We start from the raw sequence: 20,777 nt of genomic DNA on the forward strand, positions 1-20,777 counted from the left end.
TTGATCCTGTCTTCTCCATCTTTAGTCTTGTTCACCACCGCTGCAATCTACATCCTTGTACCGCCTTACTCAGATACCACTTGTAGGGTAGATGTCTGGCCAGGAACCATCTCGCAGATCTTTTCGATACCACATGATGTAGCAGGAAGAAAAAAGAAATAAAATAAAAACAATCAAAATACGTGATAGCCAAAAAAGGGCTCGCCTCCACGGGGTATGCAAACTTCACTATGAGAAAGAAATTTTACAAGAGGAGATTTCACCCTCAACCCTCATACACCCAATTTTTCTCTCACAAAAAATTTTCTCTCGCAAAAGCTCTCTCTCTCTTGGAAGATCCCTCTGAACCCCTAAAGTGACTACTGTCTGCTGTCCAGAAGCTCCTGCTCCTTCTCTCCACAGTGTCACGGTCTCTATCTCTCTTCACGGGCTCGGGCTCTTCACTATTGAAGGCTGTGTGCACTGCACAGGACCACCAGCCGAACCACACAAGGCCACACACCCCACTATTCACTATATAGGCCTTTTTACAGGCTTAAACACTCAATTAGGAAGTGATTAGGAGCCCTAAACAAAGCCAAGTATCCTTCCCAGCCGTTGGATCAAGATCGCAAGCTATCCACACCCTCCGATCACATGCTAGTTCATGAAACAGTGTCGTGGACTGCACGAAATGCGTAGAAAACATCCACGCAATCCAGTATCTGGTCGTGGACCACCCGGTCCACTGCAGACTGGGGTACATGAGAACTGAGCTGTGTACGCGTGCACGTGGGCCTGGCCGCGCTCGCACGTGGGCCTGGACCAGCCTGCGCACCCCACATGCCTGGGCCTGGGCCGTGCGCGGTCGTGCAGCCACTGCTCAATCGGCCCACCGTCGGCCACCAACGATCCTCCACCACCCCGAGTTCTGTGCCAACTTCAAATGTGCGTATCTTTTCCGTTCGAGCTCCATTTGGGATGATCTTGGTCTCATTGGACTCCATTTTTTATCACGGATCTCGTTATGACCTCAATGTAGATTAAATTTTGAGCATCAAATCCTAACACTTTGATGCCAACTATCCAAATTTTTAATTCGATGACGGAAGATTTATGGGTACAGTCAAGTACTTGTAAAGTCTGAGTGTGAGTTAAGATGGAATTGACCACTTCAAGTAAAATTGAAGATGATGCATCACTGTATTTTAATTTAGCAAAACTTTGATCAAAATAGTCCTAGTGAGGAGTCACAGGATTTTTGAAGTTAAAACATAATGTGGACCACTCTTCTTGGGTTGATCATTTAACCCAAAGTCATCCTTAAGTATCGAGTGTCAAAGAGATAAATTATATGGTAACTATATCCATATGGGTTCTAGAGTATTGCTGGACATACATTCGGCCTATCCGGATGTCAGAAACTATTGCTAGATGATAACATTGATTAGTACAGAAATTATTCTTGTGCTATCGGCTTGGTTCGAATCTATGGGATCACACATATAGAAGTACCGTCTGATCAAATGACTGATCAATGATTATGAATCGTTGAAAGATTTAATTATCAATGTGATTGATGATTAATCCTTGCAAAGTTACAATAAAATATTTACTAATGATTGATAAATTAGAGGAATAATTAATTAACAATATGATTATTAATTGGCTCAATTTGATTGAGCAATGAAAATTAGATTAGACCTAATTGAATTGGATTCAATTAGATTTACTTTGGATTGATTGGATGCAGCCCTATTGAATGGCAGGACTTGTTTCAATTGATTTCAGAGATGCAAATCAAATTCTAAATTGATTATGATTCAATTAGTTTTATATAGGCTTGGATTGAATCTAACCCTATTGAATAATAGGCTTGATTGGATCAAGCCCTAATATCAAATGAAATCCCTGATCTCCATTTAGAAACAATCTCTAGATCAATGGGATTTTAATCTAACTAATTTCCAATTGGATTGGGGCCTAATTGGTTTCATAATTGGGCTAGGATCCAATTAGTTAATTTGTTATAACCAATTCCTAAATCAGTTAGGATTGGGTCCAAGAATTAGTTAGAGTTTGATCAAGATCTTGAATCTTATTTGGAATAGAGCTTAACCAACTTAAAACCTAAACCCATGTGACATAAATCCCACATGCCCCACACCTCTTCACGTTGAGAAATTCCTCATGCCCAAAAGGAGTAGCGCCCCTCTCTTCTCTTGCATGAAAAGGAGATGTTCTCTTTCTCTTTATGTCGCCAAGAAAATAGGAGGGGGGCATCCAAGAGTTGGATGCCCCAAACTCCACACGCCCACCCTTCATCTTCTTCCCATCTTGAAGTATTTTTGTAGGAGTTTCCATGCTAGTTTTTGGACATCAAAGAGAGGCTCCTCTGCTAGTTATACAGTAAAAATTAAAGAAGAAAAGTTCTTCCTAACGAGAGAAAGAGAAGGAAGAAGAAGAGTCTTCTTTCTTGTGCGCAGCCTTAAAGAAGGAGTTCTTCTTCTAGATTTTTTCTCTATTTTTTTTTATAATTAAAGTTATATTAAATTTTATTTTTAATATAAAGATTTAGAAGAGAAATACCAAAAAAATTTGGTTGGGTGTTTGGGGCTTCCTAGAGTTCTAGATCAAAGAAAAAAAAGGAGAAGAAGAGAGAAGAATGGTTCTTCTCTTGGGTCTTTCTTTTGGGTTCTTCTAGAGCTCAAGATTTCATATAATTTTTAGTATGAAAAATCAAATTAGATCTAATTTTCATCATAAAAAATTAGTGAAGAAAAATTCTTCTTAAAGGTGTAAAAGGAAGAGAGAAAGATTCTCTCTTATGCGTGAGAGAATTGAGAAGAAAGGGTTCTTCTCTTGATCTCTATTGTAAAGAGTTGATGTGTGGATCCAGAAAGAAAATGAGAGGGTCTCCTTATTTTTCATCCTCTTCATGTTCCTCTTAGATCAGCCATAATATGATGTCTTCGCGAGCTAGCATTTCCTGGATCATCGATCTGTACATGGGCTTCATGTGGATATCTGTAGAGGTCGAACATGTATGCAGCTATCGAGCATTATGAAGAACCAACTACCACAGACTTCAGATGCAGTGATCTGCTACCTACGCTCAGCTATGAAATTTTGATTTCGATTCAATTTAGATATGATCTAAATATAAATTAGATATGATCTAATTGCATATAAATATAATCTATACTTACTGAATTTTAGATTTCAAATTATACACATGCATATTAGTTCATGTCATGGATCCTGTATGGTAGTTTTAGATTTGATCTATACATACATTATAGATTAAATTATTTAATCTATATATATTCCGTTATAAAATTTTAAAAATGCATGCATAAAACTACCACGCTTCCCTTCAACTGGTATCAGAGCTGAGGTTCGTTATGACATGAACATATATGCATATAGAGTTGAAATCTAGATTTAGCAATGCATGAGATATGTTATGATCTGATTTTAGATATGATCTAATAAAAAAATCAGATCTGATATAATTTAGATTAGATCTAAATTTTTGCATATATGATATGTGAGTAGATTAGATGATCCGATTAGCAAGTACTTGGATTGGATTGATCACCAGACCGTCCAGTCAAAGGAGCAAAAAAGGTCTAAAGGTCCTCTCTTCCTATTCGATAGGATACTCTTATGACATGCAGGGGTGCCATGTAATTTAATCCCATGAAGAAGAAAGCGACAGGAAGAACTTACTTTTCTACAAAATCCTAGATGTTGAACTCCTAGGATTTATTGTATGTGATACAAAACATGAGTTGTATGAAAAGTAGATCATCTAATCTATATGATTAAAATTATTTTAATCATGAAAATAAAATTTGAAATCATAAAATATTTAGATATGATCTAAAATTTGTTATGATTAATTTTATTTCAGTTTATGCAAGAATTTTCAAATCTGAAACTATGTGATACTTGTTGGCATGCCAACTGAGCCGACTAGTTTTAAACTGAGTCGACCCAGTCTTCTGATTTAATCGATTCAGTGTTGACTGATCTGACCCAGTTATCTTAGGTCCAATAGTAATGGTTATTGTTCACAATCAGTAAGTCGATCAAGTATCAGACTTGACCCATTGAAGTGAGCCAACTTAGCTTAGAGGTGAGCCGACCTAATTTTCAGATCAAAAATTTTGCATAAAATTGATGTAAAATTATTTTATAAAATTAAAATAATTTTAATTAATAACCTTAACCCATGTTGATGCTATACTTAATTAAAAATTAAAAAATATATTATAGATCTAGAATTGTGATTCGAGATCCAATGACGTTGCATAAAACATAGGGCATGGGCTAGCTCAAATCAAGTCCTATTAATTAGGTTAGACCTAAGGTTAAAATCAAAGACCCAATGAATTAAAAAGAATAGTTGATCAAATCTAACCAATAGTTGATTTAGATTAGATCAAGGATACTCTAGATCAAACATAATAGTTATAGTTGATCGAGTTCATATCTTTGATTAAACCAAATGGATCTTAATTGAGGCTCAATGGTTGAGCCTGAGTCATTGGACTGATTAGATTACTAAGTGACTCAAGTTGACCCACATCGTTAAGGTTAATCATTATGACTGATTTAGGTGCCTTAGACCGACTTGTCAGTTGGACCGACTTGTCTCTAGTCCTTCTCATGATTTGGTGAAGTCAGTGGGAGGATTTATGATGTATCAGTTGGATCTGCTAGTCACTAATTCTTTATATGACTTGGTGAAGTCAATGAGAAGATTTATGATTTATAAATTGACTAATATCTTATTAAATAAATTAATCAAATTTTTTAAATTATTAGGTCCATAAAATGAGCTAGTTATGGGGATAATTAGATCATAGCCTCCCATTAAGGTACGTGATAATGAATCTAATATTTCAAATAGGTATTGAAGGCACCACACGCCTGGTGTCTATTATGTATTGAAATTATCATCCATCATATGACCATCTTGTTATACTTTCAGATCAATGCTCAGGTTGGTCGAGCCACACTTAGACCTGGACATCCATTTGTTGGATGCACTTGATATTGTCATGTTAATGATTGGACCTAATCTAGATTTTCAGTGGAGGTGCCACACGCCTCTGAAGGGATGTCTGGGGCAAAATCTGATTTTTAAAAATTATTTGAAGAAACAATTGATTATGAACCTACCCATGGATGCACTAGGATTGGCTGAGCCATGCTCGTTCCTGAATGCAGTCTGTGTGGATTCTAGCACTCGCTAAGAAATTAAAGTAATTTCTCAGATTGAGAGTAAAGGTTACCAATTCATATAAAATAGTGGAAGAACCTTTAGACTAAAGTCCAAATTTTTAGGCTTAAAATAATTCAGATACTAATAAGTCAATTTTTCTCTTTTCAAAAATGACTAGAATATTGTTGCTCTATTCATTGTTAGAGAGTGACAACGTTATCAAATCTAACTTCGATAGCCAGTATCAAAAGTTGAATATAGTTTTGGAGCGAATTGATCAAAAAAATCTCAGGCTAATCCAAACAGGCTTAAAGAGAAATCAATAAATTATTGCTGGTCAAGATGTTATGTGATAACACCTTGAAGTTTCTCTATTGATAATACTACTATCTGGGTATGGGATACCGATAGTGTAAGTCATATTTGTAAATAGTTGCAAAAGACTTCAGGATAGTAGAATGTTTGAAAACAGCAAAAGACTCTTGAATGTAAGATATGAAGTCTGTTCCAGTCTTAACATCAGAAATCGTTGAGCTTGTTTTCAATCCTGAAGATGTCATTTTAAGTGATTGTCACAATTGTCCAATCTTATTGATGGTGTCAATAAGAATGATTATTGTGATATCATTGTGAATGATACTGTAATAATAAGTGAATAATTAAAAATGACATAAACTCAATACCATAGCCTGTTAGTGTAAAGTACACATCTAACTAACACCCTAGATTAGATAATGTCATTGAAGCCTACTTTTGGTATAGTTGACTCATTCATCTTTTATTGGAAAGGATGAGCAAGCCAGTGATATTCTGAGTTTGATACATATTGATGTATTTGTACTCATGAACATGTGCCAGAAGAGACTTTACTACTTCATTAAAATCTCTGACGACCAATCTTGATATGGGTGCATCTTGCTTATGAAGCATAAAATCAAATTGATTGAAATATTCAAACGATTCCATAATGAGATAGAAAATAAACTACAAAGAGTATTATAACTCATCAGTTAGACTGATGAAGTGAATATCTTTACAGTAAATTTTGAAATATCTTGAAGAGAATTAGATTCTCTTTCAATAGACCTCTTCCGGGACACCACTGTTTAAAAGAAAGAATTAAACTTTGTTAGATATGGTTCGGTCCATTGTGGGTTTGCTAGTCAGTCGGAAGTTATGCTTTAGAGACTACTTGATATATGCTCAAGAATATTTCGAGCAAATCGATCACCAAAACTCTATATAAGATATAGACTTGGATAATTCGATACTCACTTACCTTAGGTTTGAGGTGTCGAACTTACATGAAATATTCACAAATCGACTAGCTTAGATCTTGATTTGATTAATATTATTTTAGGAATATTTTTTCTACCTTCTTGATGGATATGAGATGTTCATAAATCTTAAGGTATTTTTTTTGAAAAAGAAGTTCCTTGGTGAAGAAACTGATGCTGTTAAGAGCAAGCTTGGTGAAACTTGATAGGTAGAGAAACTTACTCTAATACAAACCAACAGAATCAGAGTTGATTAGATCAAATCCAGAGCCCGATGTAAAGGCATCTCTGAGTAGATACGGTAGAGTACCGTGTTAGCTGAATAGATACTTTGATTTTTAAGTTCGAAAAGGGGATTTGATCTCCCATACAGATGCTGTACAGGGATCTAACTTTGAGAAGTGGCTTGGAGTCATTAAATCTGAAATGAAGTCCATCAAGATCGATGATGTATGAACATTCGTTGATTCACCTAAAGGGATAAAGATCCATAGGGTGTAGTGGATTTTAAATGGATAAGAGGTGCAGACAGAAAGATGGAGACCTATTAATTCTGTTTGGTTGCCAAAAGATTTCATCAAAGTTATAATATTGACTATGACAAGATATTTTTTTTGCGATAATTCTCAAGTCCATTCGGATTAAATTAAACTTCTCGAAGTTGGAATATATTTTTGAACGTATAGCTTCATTGAGAACGAAGAAGAATCCTGAATGTACAAATGGACTAATAGTTCTGTAGAAGTATTCTTTATGTTGTTTAGATGAAATTCTCTTAATCGAAATGACATCCCTACATTACAAAGAATAAAAGCTTGATTGTCATCTCTGTTCTCCATAAAGGTTTGGAAGGTTATGAGAACCATCCTTAAGTATTTATGAAATACTAAGGACCAATGACTCGTTTATGAAAAATCTGACTTAAAACTATGAAATATTGATTCCAGTTTCTAGTCGGATCGGAATGATAAAGTTGTGTCAGATTATATTTTTATCCTAAAAAGAGGAGCGACATGTTGGAAAAGTTCCATATAGTATTCAGTAGCCAATTTTATTTACGATACGGAGTTCTTTATGGTATTTGATACTGATAAAAAGTTGTTTGGTTATGGAAGTTCATTAGTTAGCTTGGAGAGGCACCCTCCATTGATGGTCCAATCCTTCTGTTTGACAGTAGTACTGGAGCCATAGCTCAAACTGAAGAACTAATATTTATCTAAGAATAAAAACTTTTTGCATTACAATCACCTTATTCGAAAAGATCGAAATAAAATCGACCTTAGGAAGATCAACCGAAAGAAGAACTTGACCGCCCATTGACTAGACAATCAGATCTAAAGAGTTCGATGATCACAAATGAAAGATGGATATTTGATACCAATCTATTGACTTTAGTCCAAGTAGGAGTTGTTGAAAATGTATCCTAAAGTCAATCATCTAGATTATAGATGATTGTGCTCCATACAAGTATATGAATTATAAAATGATAAATGTTATCTTGCAAGATTCATTATAAGGAATATATCTTCCTAAATAGAACTCATATATTATGATGAAGTCCTTAGAGCTACTTTCAAAATGATAAAAGAAGATTTATCGTGTAGTTCTTAAATTCTACTCACGACAAATGATACAATTATTACAAAGATGATAATTGTATCAAGTGTAGATCGTTGTATGCCATATTGGCTGGTTGTCCTCTTAACCAAGGTGTGTGGTGACACGAGTATGATATATAGGTGATTTGTAGGAGTACATTTTACTGAGCGTGACTACTTTCGGAGCACTCTACTGTCAAAGGTTGCTCTAATGGGATAAGGGTATATGTGTCCTTCTGACTTGAGACTACCTTGGTGACTTGCAAGCAACTCACTGTACTTTGATGCCGGACTATCCGAATTTCTAATTCAATGACGAAAGATTTTTGAGTACAGTCAAGTACTTGTGAAGTTTGAGTGTGAGTCAAAATGGGATTGATCGCTCCAAATAAAATTAGAGATGATGTATCACTGTTTTTAATTTAGCAAAACTTTGACCAAAGTAGTCCTAGTGAAAAGTCACAGAATTTTTGAGGTTGAAATATAATGTGGATCGCTCTTTCTGGATTAACAGTTTAACCCAAAATCATCCTTGAGCATCGAGTGTCAAAAGATGAATTATACGGTAACTATATCCACATAGATTCTAGAGTGTTGCTGGTATATATTCGGCCTATCCAGACGTCGAAAACCATTACTAGATAGTAACATCGATTAGTATAGAAATTATTCTTGTGCTACCGACTTAGATTCGAATCTATGGGGTCACACACATAGAAGTATCATCTGATCAAATAGCTAATCAATGATTATGAATCGTTGAAGATTTAATTATCAATATGATTGATGATTAATCCTTTGCAAAGATTATAATAAAATATTACTAATGATTGATAAATTAGAGAAATAATTAATTAATAATATGATTATTAATTAGTTCAATTTGATTGAGCAATGGGGATTGATTAGATCTAACTGAATTGAATTCAATTAGATTGACTTTGGATTGATTAGATGCAGCCCTATTGAATGATAGGGCTTGTTCTAATTGATTTCAGAGATGCAAATCAAATTCTAAATTGAATATGATTCAATTAATTTTATATAGACTTTGATTGGATCTAACTCTATTAAATAATAGGCTTGATTGGATCAATCCCTAATATCAAATGAAGTCCTGATCTTCATTTAGAAACAATCCCTGGATCAATGAAGTTTTAATCTAACTAATTTTCAATTGAATTGGGGCTAATTGGTTTCATAATTGGGTTAGGATCCAATTAGTTAATTTGTTATAACTAATTCCTAAATCGATTAGGATTGGATCCGAGAATTAATTAGAGTTTGACCAAGATCTTGAATCCTATTTGGAATAGGGCTTAACCAACTTAAAACCTAAACCCATGTGATATAAATCCCACACGCCCCACACCTCTTCATGTTGAGAAATTTTCTATGCCCAAAAGGAGCACTGCCCCTCTCTTCTCTCGCATGAAAAGGAGATGTTCCCTTTCTCTTCATGTCACCAAGAAAATAGAAGGGGGGCGTCCGAGAGTTGGATGCCCCAAACTCCACACGCCCACCCTTCATCTTCTTTCCATCTTGAAGTATTTTTGTGAGAGTTTCCTTGCTGGTTTTAGGCATCAAAGAGAGGCTCCTCTGCTGGTTATACAGTAGAAAATTAGAGAAAAAAATTCTTCCCAACGAGAGAAAGAGAAGGAAGAAGAAGGGTCTTCTTTCTTTTGCGCAGCCTTGAAGAAGGAGTTCTTCTTTCAAATTTTTTTTTTATTTTATTTAGATTAAAGTTAGATTAGATCTAATTTTTAATATAAGATTTAGAGGAGAAATATCAAAAAAATTTGGTTGAGTATTTAGGGCTTCCTAGAGTTCTAGATAAAGAGAAAAAGGAAAAGAAGAGAGAAGAATGGTTCTTCTCTTGGATCTTTCTTTTGGATTCTTCTAGAGCTCAAGATTTCATATGATTTTCAGTATGAAAAATCAGATTAGATCTATTTTTATCATAAAAAATTAAAAAAAAAAATTTTCTTAAAGGTGTGAAAGGAAGAGAGAAAGGTTCTCTCTTATGCATGGAAGAATTGAGAAGAAAGGTTCTTCTCTTGATCTCTATTGTAGAGAGTTGATGTGTGGATCCAAAAAAAAAGAAGAGGATTTCCTTATTTTTTATCCTTTTTATGTTCCTCTTAAATCAGCCATAATATGGTGTCTTCGTGAGCTAGCACTCCTAGGGTTATTGATCAGCACATGGGCTTCGTGTGGATACCTGTAGAGGCCGACATGTGTATGGCCGTCGAGCATCATGAAGAATCAACTACCATAGCAGTAGATGCGGTGATCTGCTATCTATGCTTAGATATAATATTTTGATTTCAATTCATATTTAGATATGATCTAAATATAAATTAGATATGATCTAATTGCATATAGATAAGATCTATACTTGCTGAATTTTAGATTTCAAATTACATATATGCATATTAGTTTATGTCATGAATCCTGTATGATTGTTTTAGATTTGATCTATGCATACATTGTAGATTAAATTATTTAATCTATGTATATTCTGCTGTAAAATTTTAAAAATGCATGCATAAAACCACCACGCTTTCTTCACCTTATGTTCGACTTTCCGACTACCAACAATGAAGCAGAATACAAGACCCTTACAGCAAGGCTTAAAATTGTGAAGGAGCTAAGAGTGCAAGCCTAAAAGTCTGCAGTGACTCTCAGCTAGTAGTTGGCCAGGTTGGAGGAGACTACGAAGCCCAAGAAGAAAATATGAAAAAGTACCTACTAAAGGTAAAGAATCTGATCTTTGCATTCGCTAATTTTGATATTCAGCAGGTGCCAAAGTCAGAAAACTCCTGAACCGATCTGCTGTCTAAACTGACGACCTAAGCACCAAGAGACCTGCCCCAAGAATCCTTCTTTGAAGTTGTGAAAAAGTCCAGTAACGAGGAACCCACATCAGTGTTGCAGGTTAATAGCAAACCAAGCTGAATAGACCCACTGGTTCACTACCTTAAAGATGGGATGCTGCCAACAAATCTGAAGGAAGCTTGAAAACTAAGAAACTAAGCATCTCCGCTACATCCTCTATGAAGATAAATTATACAAGAAGTTGTTCTCTTTATCACTTCTTAGGTGCCTATATCCCTCCAAAGTTGATTATGCTCTATAAGAGGTACATGAGGGGATATACGAAAATCACCTGGAGGGCAAGTCGCTAGCCTGCAAGATACTTCAGTAGGGATACTATTAGCCCACTATGTAGTAAGACACGGCCACCTAACCAGATGGTACAATTGGTGCAATGGAACATGAATATTCAGTGCTGACCTGCCACACTATTAACCTCTATCAATGCACCCTGGCCCTTTGCACAGTAGGAAATGGATATCCTTGGGCCATTTTCTTAAGCATCAGTGCAACAGAAGTTCCTGCTCATCGTCATTGATTATTTCATCAAATGAATGGAGGCTAAACCACTGATCTATATCACTGAAACTAAGGTAAAGGACTTTATCTGAAAGTCCACCATATGTCGATTCGGCCTTCCTCGGGTGCTGATCTCAGACAACAGGTGCCAGTTCATCGACACCCAGGTGTTTGCTGAGTTTTGTGGAGACTTGGGTATCTCATATCATGTTACGTCAGTAGGCATCCCCAAGCTAACGAAGAAGCTGAGGTAACTAATCGGACTCTTTTGTAAGGCTTGAAATTCAGGTTGGATCGTGCTAGGGGATCATGAGCTGGTGAGCTTCAATATGTACTCTGGACCTATCGAACCACATAGAGAATACCCACCAAAGAAACTCCTTCAACCTCACTTCAGGATGGGGATAGTTATTCCAGTCGAAAATGGAATTCTCTTATTATGGGTCGAGAACTATGACGAACAAAATAATTCTGAATGGCTTCGAGTGAACTTGAATTTACTTGAAGAAGTTCAAGAAAGAGCCCAAGTAAGAATGGTAGCTTATCAATACAAGATCACACGATACTACAACTCTTGAGTCCGAGGCAAAATGTTAAGGATCGGTGACTTGGTGCTACGTTGAGCTGACGTATCTCAACTAAATGAACAAAGAAAGTTATCTTCCAACTAAGAAGGCCCTTACCAAGTGGATGAGGTCATCAGATTCAGAACCTACCACTTGAAGCAACTGGATGAAACACCACTATAGCAACCTTAGAACTCAGACAACCTGTGGATGTAACTACCAATAATGTAACAATCACTCTTTCAATAAAAATAGCTTTTTCTTTCTAATCCACAAATTTCATAGATAATTATAGACATCCTTCTTGTGACAATATTACTCGAGCCAAAGACCTCGATAGTCAAGAAGTAAGGGCCAACCTAAAGGACACTTGGAGGCCCCTCGTTCCTAAAATAAGCTAAGCTGAAGAAAATCTTAGTCATACCAGAAGCGAGGGCTAACCAAAAAAGACATTTAGGCTCTCAAATCTAAGTTACTCAAGCTAAAGATCTCAACAGCTAAGAAGCGAGGAGCTAAGCTAAAGGACCTTCAAAGGCCCCTTGTTCTTAAAATTAGCTAAGCCAAAGAAAATCTTGATCATGCGAGAAGCGAAGGCTAACCAAAAAGCACCCTCGGAGCCCTCAAATCTATGTCGCTGGGGCCGAAGACCTCGACGGTCAAGAAGCGAAGGCTAATCTAAAGGCTCCTCAGTCCTAAAATGAGCTGAGTCGAAGAAAATCTTGGTCATGTGAGAAGCAAGGGCTAACCAAAAAAAAACCTCAGAGCCCCCAAATCTAAGTCACTCGAGCCAAAGATTTTGGATGGTCAAGAAGTGAGGGCTAACCTAAAGGATCCTCGGAGATCCATCATTCCTAAAATGAGTTGAGCCAAAGAAAATCTTAATCATGCAAGAGGTGAGGGCTAATCTATAAAGATCGTGAAGGCCTCATGCTCACAAGTAAGCCGAGACGAAGAAAGGCCACATATTCGAAAAGTAAGGATTAACCCTGAATAATCCTTGATGCCCCCAAACCATCCCTTATATGATGGTCAATTAGGGTCACTTAAAACAATGCAAAAAAGCCACCTAGGCTGACTGAGTATCAGCATGAGTGGCACGATCCTAAGACTATCGATGGTTACTCCATAATTAAAATTATGGAATGCCTAACCATAAGCATCAAGAATGACAACCTAAAGCTTCCTAATAGAGTTAGTAAGTAGCAGCATCAACGAAATATTCAGAATCCTCATTTCATCAAGGTTAGATCAATCAACTACAATGTCACCCAAAGAATAATGGATGGTCAAAAAGAAAGGGAGACAAGAGTATGCATCTACATGACCAGATCCTAAGCTTTCGAAGTAGGATCTTCTTTGGCCAAAGTGGGATCTTCGATGGTGAGATCTGGCACGTCTTCGTCTCGGGTGCCTCAAGTTCACTCAAAAAAGGTACTTTAAGAAGAGCAACATTGACTTCAAAAAAAAGTCGCTTAACCAAGGCAAGCCGACCTTGTAAGCAATAACTAAGGCTTTTACCATCCCAAGTATGTCTTCAACCTGATTGGCAGTGACTGGCTTTTATTTGTTTGGTCTTATCTTCAAAGGCACTGATTGCCACTTCACTCACCGCCACCTTCTATGTAAGCTCTATCGCTGTAGACTTTTTCTGACTAACCAACTGCTCCAAGGTAGCAATCCTTCCCTTGGCCGCAAGGAGCTCATTCTAAAGCCATGCGACCCTCTTCATAGCACCCTACTTCGCCTCTTCAGTTATCTTGGCCGACCTCGCACAAGTTCGGCCAACCAAGCTCTTTCCAAAGCCAATCTCCTGTCAACTCTTCTTAACTCCTCCCTTAGGCACTTCACCTCCACAAAGGCCTCGTACAAGCCCTTTCCCTTTCCAAGGCTCTTAACCTTGTGGTCGTGGGTTCGAGCCCTACGGTGGATGCCAATATTGCGATCAAGGACTCATGGCTCAGATAGATAGGATGGATCATTTCTCTATACTTGTCCGCATGAGATATTGTCTGTTTTGACCAGCCCATGGCATCGGACCTTACAGTTTTACCCTTTAAAAAGTACCTCACCAAGGGAAGAGATGGCTTCGATCCTATATAAGCCAAAATCCTTCTCGACTCATAATCGATATGGGACTAAAGGTGCCATCCTCCCATAACATATGTACACGCGTGTGTGCGCGCCACACACACACACATATATATATATATATATATATATATATATATATATTTTTATATATATATATATATATATATATATATATATATATATATGTATGTATGTAAGTATATACATACGTACATATATGCAGATTAACAAAGCATGTTATTCCATAGATCAATACTTCTGGCAGACTAATGCCAAGACAGTCCAATAAATAAACTCCAGTGGATAATGCAGCAAATGGAGAGCTAAGCACAAGCTTAAGCATCCATTTTCATTAATGTGCAATAGATGAAAAAAAAAAAAAGGATAAATGTAGCTAGATTTAGTCTTGGACATAATGAAGAGGGCCCATGAATGTTTCAGGATTTATTAGATCAAGAACAGTTTGAAATAATATAATCCAGATCTAATCTTTCCTTCTTAATTGACTCGTACCCAACCAAACAATTAGTTTGAAATTTACTTCTAATCATATCTAAGTTGGGTGAAAGCTGGATTCACTGCTTAACCCATTCTATCATTGGTACATAGGATCCTAAGACCAGACATGCAAATAATTGATCAAATTCATGCCAAACTGCATTTTAAAATATGCACATTAAAACGGATATGAGAAAAATGGTATAATGTTAGAGCCGGGCATCGTGCATCCAGTCATATTGTCTGTAACATAATGGCCAATATGTCTCAAAGTAATAAATTTATGGAGTTGATTCTATATGCTCTTAAACAAAAGGAAATTAGAAGATGCGGAAAATAGAAGAAAGAGACTGACAAGGCAAACCCAATTTTTTTTCTCGAAGAGATTTCATTCAATTTTCCAGTCCTACAGTTTTTCAATTAATAATCATTCCCCATGACAAAAGGGATCATCATGACTTGGTGGTTATAAGACCATAGTAACCTGTTTTGCAATCCCCTGGAACTCGAATCTGAAAGAGATCTAGCGACTAATTAATTTTAAGATTTCTGCCAACTATGACAAGGCATAATTTCTATAAATATTCCTGCCCTCTCAACTTCAATTTCCAACTTTCTCCTCAAGGTTGATGTTTGTGATCTACAGTTGTCCGCTTGAATATTTTTCTTTTGTATTTGTAAATGCGTTTCCATCCATAAGGAAGAATTTTGGGACTTTCGTATGGATCTAGCTTAATTTTTTCATCTCAGTCGCGGTGGCCCCTTCTTTCTTTACCCCATCTTTATAATAAATAGCTTCTTGAGTGTTGTAGCAAGAAATTAATCAAAGCACTCAAGTATCTCTTATTATTGCAAGAAATTAATTCTCGTTATACAGATGAGCTGACCATACATCCTCTATCTAATGTTTCAACTGCTAGCACTTGATATTTTCTTGAGGCTGCTCATGCTCTAACAGTGTCTCATGCAAACTATGCATTGAGTAAAAGAGAATTTGTTTCAAAGCTTAGCTGATTCTCCTATGTTGGGTATAAAATAATCCCAGTCGAAGTTCGTAAAAAGCCGACCTTCTCAGGGCTCTTTCGGCTTCCAATCTTATGTGGCATCTTTCCGAACTCCTCCGACCGTCCGAGCTTCCACAATACCATCCGGACCGGACTGCTCCAAATACTCTCTGAGCTTCACTATCAGCCAATTTTCTACAGTGATCGACTATTCTCCAAATCTCAGCCTAAACTTCTTCCGGCCATGAACGACTTTACTCCAAACTTCTTCCGGGCTTCGTCGACGTCCGAGCTTCTCCAATAGTAGGACTTCTACAATAACCAGACTCCCTCCAAGTTTCTACGGCGGTCGACCGTCTTTCGGATTTCATCCGAGCTAATTTCACCCGAGCTCCTACAAGAGCCGGATTCCAGACGAACTTCTACGATGGATAGGCTCCACCGGATCTCTACTCCGAACTTCTTACGGACCTCGTCAATGACCAAGCTTCTCCAGCAGTGGGACTTCTACAATAAGAAGTCTCCATCCGAGCTTCTACGACAACTGATCTTCGACCGAGCCTCTACAATAAGCGACCTCTTTTCGGACTCCTACGAGAGCTGGACTCCGTTCGAACTTCTACAGCAAATCGTATCCCGGACTCCTCCAACGTTCGACCTTCCGCAGTGTCCTCAAACTCCTCTAGCGGACGAACCTCCACAATGCCATCCGAACTCCACTGTCGGTCGACCCTCTGCCAGATTCCTCATGAAATCGAACTTCTCCAACAGAAAGTCTCCATCCGAGCTTCTACCGTAGATGACTTCCGCCTGCAGCATCAGCGCTCTAGCACCCGATAATAGTGGACTTGTCAGCAATCTCGAAAACATCCGAGCCTCTCTTAGATTGCAGAGATAGAGAGCCATTCTGCTCCATCAGATATCCCAGCCGAGCTTCAGCCGTCAGATCCGAACTCTCTGGCAAGTCACGACAATGGCCACTACCTCACTCCACTCTCTATAATAGATTCCACGTGGTCCCACCACTCTCTGGCAAATCGCGACAATGGATACCATTCCACTCTCCATAAAAACTCCACGTGGCTTTGAATACCCACTGACGTTACTACTCTCCGCAACAAACTCCGCGTGGCCATGAACGGCCCACTATCAGGCGGTTACAGACGTCGCTGTCGATCAGTTACGCTCTCCGTCTATAAAAAAGAACCCCCAGATATATTCTCCTCGAAGCTCAAAACTCTATCTCGAAACTCTGCTAAAATTCATTTGAGTACTCCATTTCTGTTGAGGCAGAGAACTGACTTGAGCATCGGAGGGTCTTGCCGGAGCACCCCCAACTTCAGTTTAGACTTCTCTTGCAGGTCCCGACGGCGGACGCGATCTCCTCGACTCCAGCTTCTCCAGCGTCGGCGGAATTATGCACCAACAGAATTGACGCTAGAAAGAGGGCGTGTGTCTTCGCAATACCCTTGTTCTTAAAGGAGTACTCAATGGGATAGTCTTTGGTCATCTTCTTCGATATTTTCTCCTTCTTCTCCTACCAGATCTCCACCTGATGCCTCCCGAAAGGCATCCACCAGGCGATCCACGGCCTCCGCGGCCAGATCTCAGCGAGACCCGCAAGCTCCGACCTCATCTTAGTTTTTCAGGCTCCTCCTCCGGCAATGGCAGTCGGTATGAGCAGTTCGATTTGCTGGTTCAGTAGGTCAGGGGCTTCACCAAGCAGTGTAGGCCATGCAGCGGCAGCCGCAACAGCCGCAGGCATCAGTGCGGCTGGAAAGAGCATCGCCGGAGTTTCAGAATCTGACGACGGATGGGCCACTTGGGCCAGTCGCCCTGTCTTCCTCGAAAAGGAGAAACAGAAGGTGGAGAGCCCTCCGTCCGATCATGATTCCACCTCCTGAGGGTTCCTATCTCTGTTCCACCAGAAGACCCTCGAGACTCGCAGTCGAGAAGACCTCTTGGATCAAAGATTCCAGGAGATGAACCGGCGGATCGAGGAGCTCCGTCATGCTCCCACTACTTACGGATCATGCCTTTTGGCCTCAAAAATGCAAGGGCGACCTATCAACGGCTGGTGAACAAGATCTTCAAAGAGCAGATCAGCCGCAACATGGAGGTCTACGTGACGATATGCTTGTAAAAAGCAAGTCCACAAAGAACCACGTCACTGACCTTGAGGAGATCTTCAGCGTCCTTCGAAAATATAAGATGAAGCTGAACCCGGCCAAGTGCCTTTTGAAATAATCTCAAAAAATTCTTAGGCTTCATAGTATCGGGGCACGGATCGAAGCAAATCCGAAAAAGATTCGTTCCATCTAGAAAATGACCGTCCCAAGTCAATAAAGGAAGTTCAGCGCCTTACTGGGAGAGTAGTAGCTCTGAATCGCTTCATCTCAAGGTCGGTCGAACGATGTCTATCTTTCTTTCAGACCCTCAAGCAGTCGAAGAACTTTGTTGGACCACTGAATGTCAGCAACATTCGAAAAATTAAGGAGCTACCTCGCTCACCTCCGCTATTGCAAAGCCGAACCGAAGAGGAGTTGTTCCTGTACCTGGGGTCTCCTCTGTGGCTCTCGCAGTAGTTCTGGTTAAGGAAGAAGCAAAAATTCAATACCGATCTACTACATTAGTCGAGTATTGAGAGACGTCGAAATCAGGTATACTAAGTTAGAGAAACTAACTTATGCCTTATTGATTGCAACTCGAAGACTCCGACCTTACTTTCAAGAGCACACCATAACACTGCTCATCGACCAGCCGATCAAGATGGTTCTGCATCGAGCGGATGCTTCCGGAAAGATAGCAAAATGGCAGTCGAGCTCATGAAATTCGACATCAACTATCAACCTGGCCGACGATTAAAGCCAGATATTAGCAGACTTCATAGTGGAGTGCACTATTCTGGAAGAGGCCGAACTTGAACGAGGTGAAGCTGACAACTCAGGGCTCCAATGGAATTCTCCTAAAGAAAGAATAGATCTCCCTGCTCGCAGTAGTTCTGGTTAAGGAAGAAGCAAAAATTCAATGGCCGATCTACTACATTAGTCGAGTATTGAGAGATGCCGAATCAAGTATACTAAGAGAAACTAACTTACGCTTTGTTGATTGCAGCTCGAAGACTCCGACCTTACTTTCAAGGGCACACCATAACACTGCTCACCGACCAGCCGATCAAGACGGTTCTGCATCGAGCGGACGCTTCCGGAAGGATAGCAAAATGGGCAGTCGAGCTCATGAAATTTGACATCAACTATCAACCTCGACCGACGATTAAATCCAGATATTAGCAGACTTCATAGTGGAGTGCACTATTCCGGAAGAGGCCGAACTTGAACGAGGTGAAACTGACAACTCAGGGCTCCAATCGAATTCTCCTGAAGAAAGAATAGATCTCCCTGATGGTTTTGGGCCCTCTACGTGGACGGTTCCTCCAACATGTCAGGTATAGGTACAGGCCTGATCTTGGTCAATCCAGAAAGAATTATTGCAGAGTACGCGCTGTGCTTCGAATTTTCTTCGACGAATAACGGAGCAGAATATGAAACTCTGATTGCATGACTGAGGATCGCCAAAGAGTTAGAAGTAGATCGGCTCCAAGTCTACAGTGACTCCCAATTAGTGGTGGGACAAGTCAGCGAAACTATGAAGCTCAGGAGGACAGTATAGCCAAGTATCTCGAAAAGTAAAAGAGATCATCCCTGCCTTCAGTAGCTTTGCCATCAAGCAGATTTCAAGAGCAGAAAATACTAGGGCCGACCTTCTCTCCAAGTTGGCTACACTGGCTCCGACCGAACTACCCAAAGACTGCTCATAGGGGAGACCTCCTTTGCCTTAGCCTTCGAAACAGAAGCCATGATCCAATCGAACTCAAGCTTCCGTCGGTGCGAGTCGTGGCATTCGACGAGCAGCGCAACTCACAGGATCTTAAGGCCAACTTCACTTGTCAGAAGAAAAGCGGGAGATAACTCAAGTTCGGATGGCAGCCTACAAGCAGAAAGTAGTCGCTACTATAACTTCTGGATCAAGAGCAAAGCCTTCAGAGCGAGGGACTTAGTACTTCGGCAAACTGCTGTTTCACAACCACAGAACCAAGAGAAACTTGTCCCGAACTGGGAAGGCCCATATGAAGTTAAGGAGGTAGTTCGGCCCGGAACATACTATCTAAAAGAGCTCGGAAGAGCAGACCTTCCGCGATCGTGGAACTCGAAAAATCTACGAATGTATTACCGGTAACTTTGCCTTAAATGAAAGTCTTATATTTGCATATCTTTTCTTTTGGCATGAGCCTATAACGACAGGGATAGCTCCTTCAGACAATTGAAACTAAGCATGTCAGGAACAAAAGGAGAACCTTGTCCCGACACAAATGAAGGCCGATTATTAAGAGATCGGATGGGGGGAGAGGCCCTCGCAACGGTCCTTATGTGCCCCCACAGTCATATTAGGAACAGGAGGAGAACCTCGTCCTAACATGAGCAAAGTCGAAGGCTCGGTTATTAAGAGACCGAATGGGGGGAGAGGCCCTCGCAACTGCCCTTATGTGCCCCCACAGCCATGTTAGGAACAGGAGGAGAACCTCATCCTAACATGAGCAAAGTCGAAGGTCCGATTATTAAGAGACCGAATGGGAGGAGAGGCCCTCGCAACGACCCTTATGTGCCCCCACAGCCATGTTAGGAGCAGGAGGAGAACCTCGTCCTAACATGAACAAAGTCGAAGGCCCGATTATTAAGAGACCGGATGGGGGGAGAGACCCTTGCAATGGCCCTTATGTGCCCCCACAGTCCTGTTAGGAACAGGAGGAGAACCTCGTCCTAACATGAGCAAAATCGAAGGCCCGTTATTTAGAGACCGGATGAGGGGAGAGGCCCTTGCAATGGCCCTTATGTGCCCACGCAGCCCAAACATGAGCTGAAATTGACTGTGTCAGGAACAGGAGAAGAACCTCATCTTGACACAAACGAAGACATGGTCGGTCAAGACCGGATGAGGGGGAAGTCTCCTCAACGGCTCCTCACACCCCTACAACCCCGTTAAGAGCAGAGGAAAAACCCTCACTCGAATACAAAAAAAAAGGGGAGAAGAGAAAAGGAAAAAGCGACGAGCTACATCGGTGCTAAGAAAAAAATAAA

Source organism: Elaeis guineensis, chromosome 4, assembly GCF_000442705.2.
Source record: "Elaeis guineensis isolate ETL-2024a chromosome 4, EG11, whole genome shotgun sequence".
Taxonomy (NCBI): domain Eukaryota; kingdom Viridiplantae; phylum Streptophyta; class Magnoliopsida; order Arecales; family Arecaceae; genus Elaeis; species Elaeis guineensis.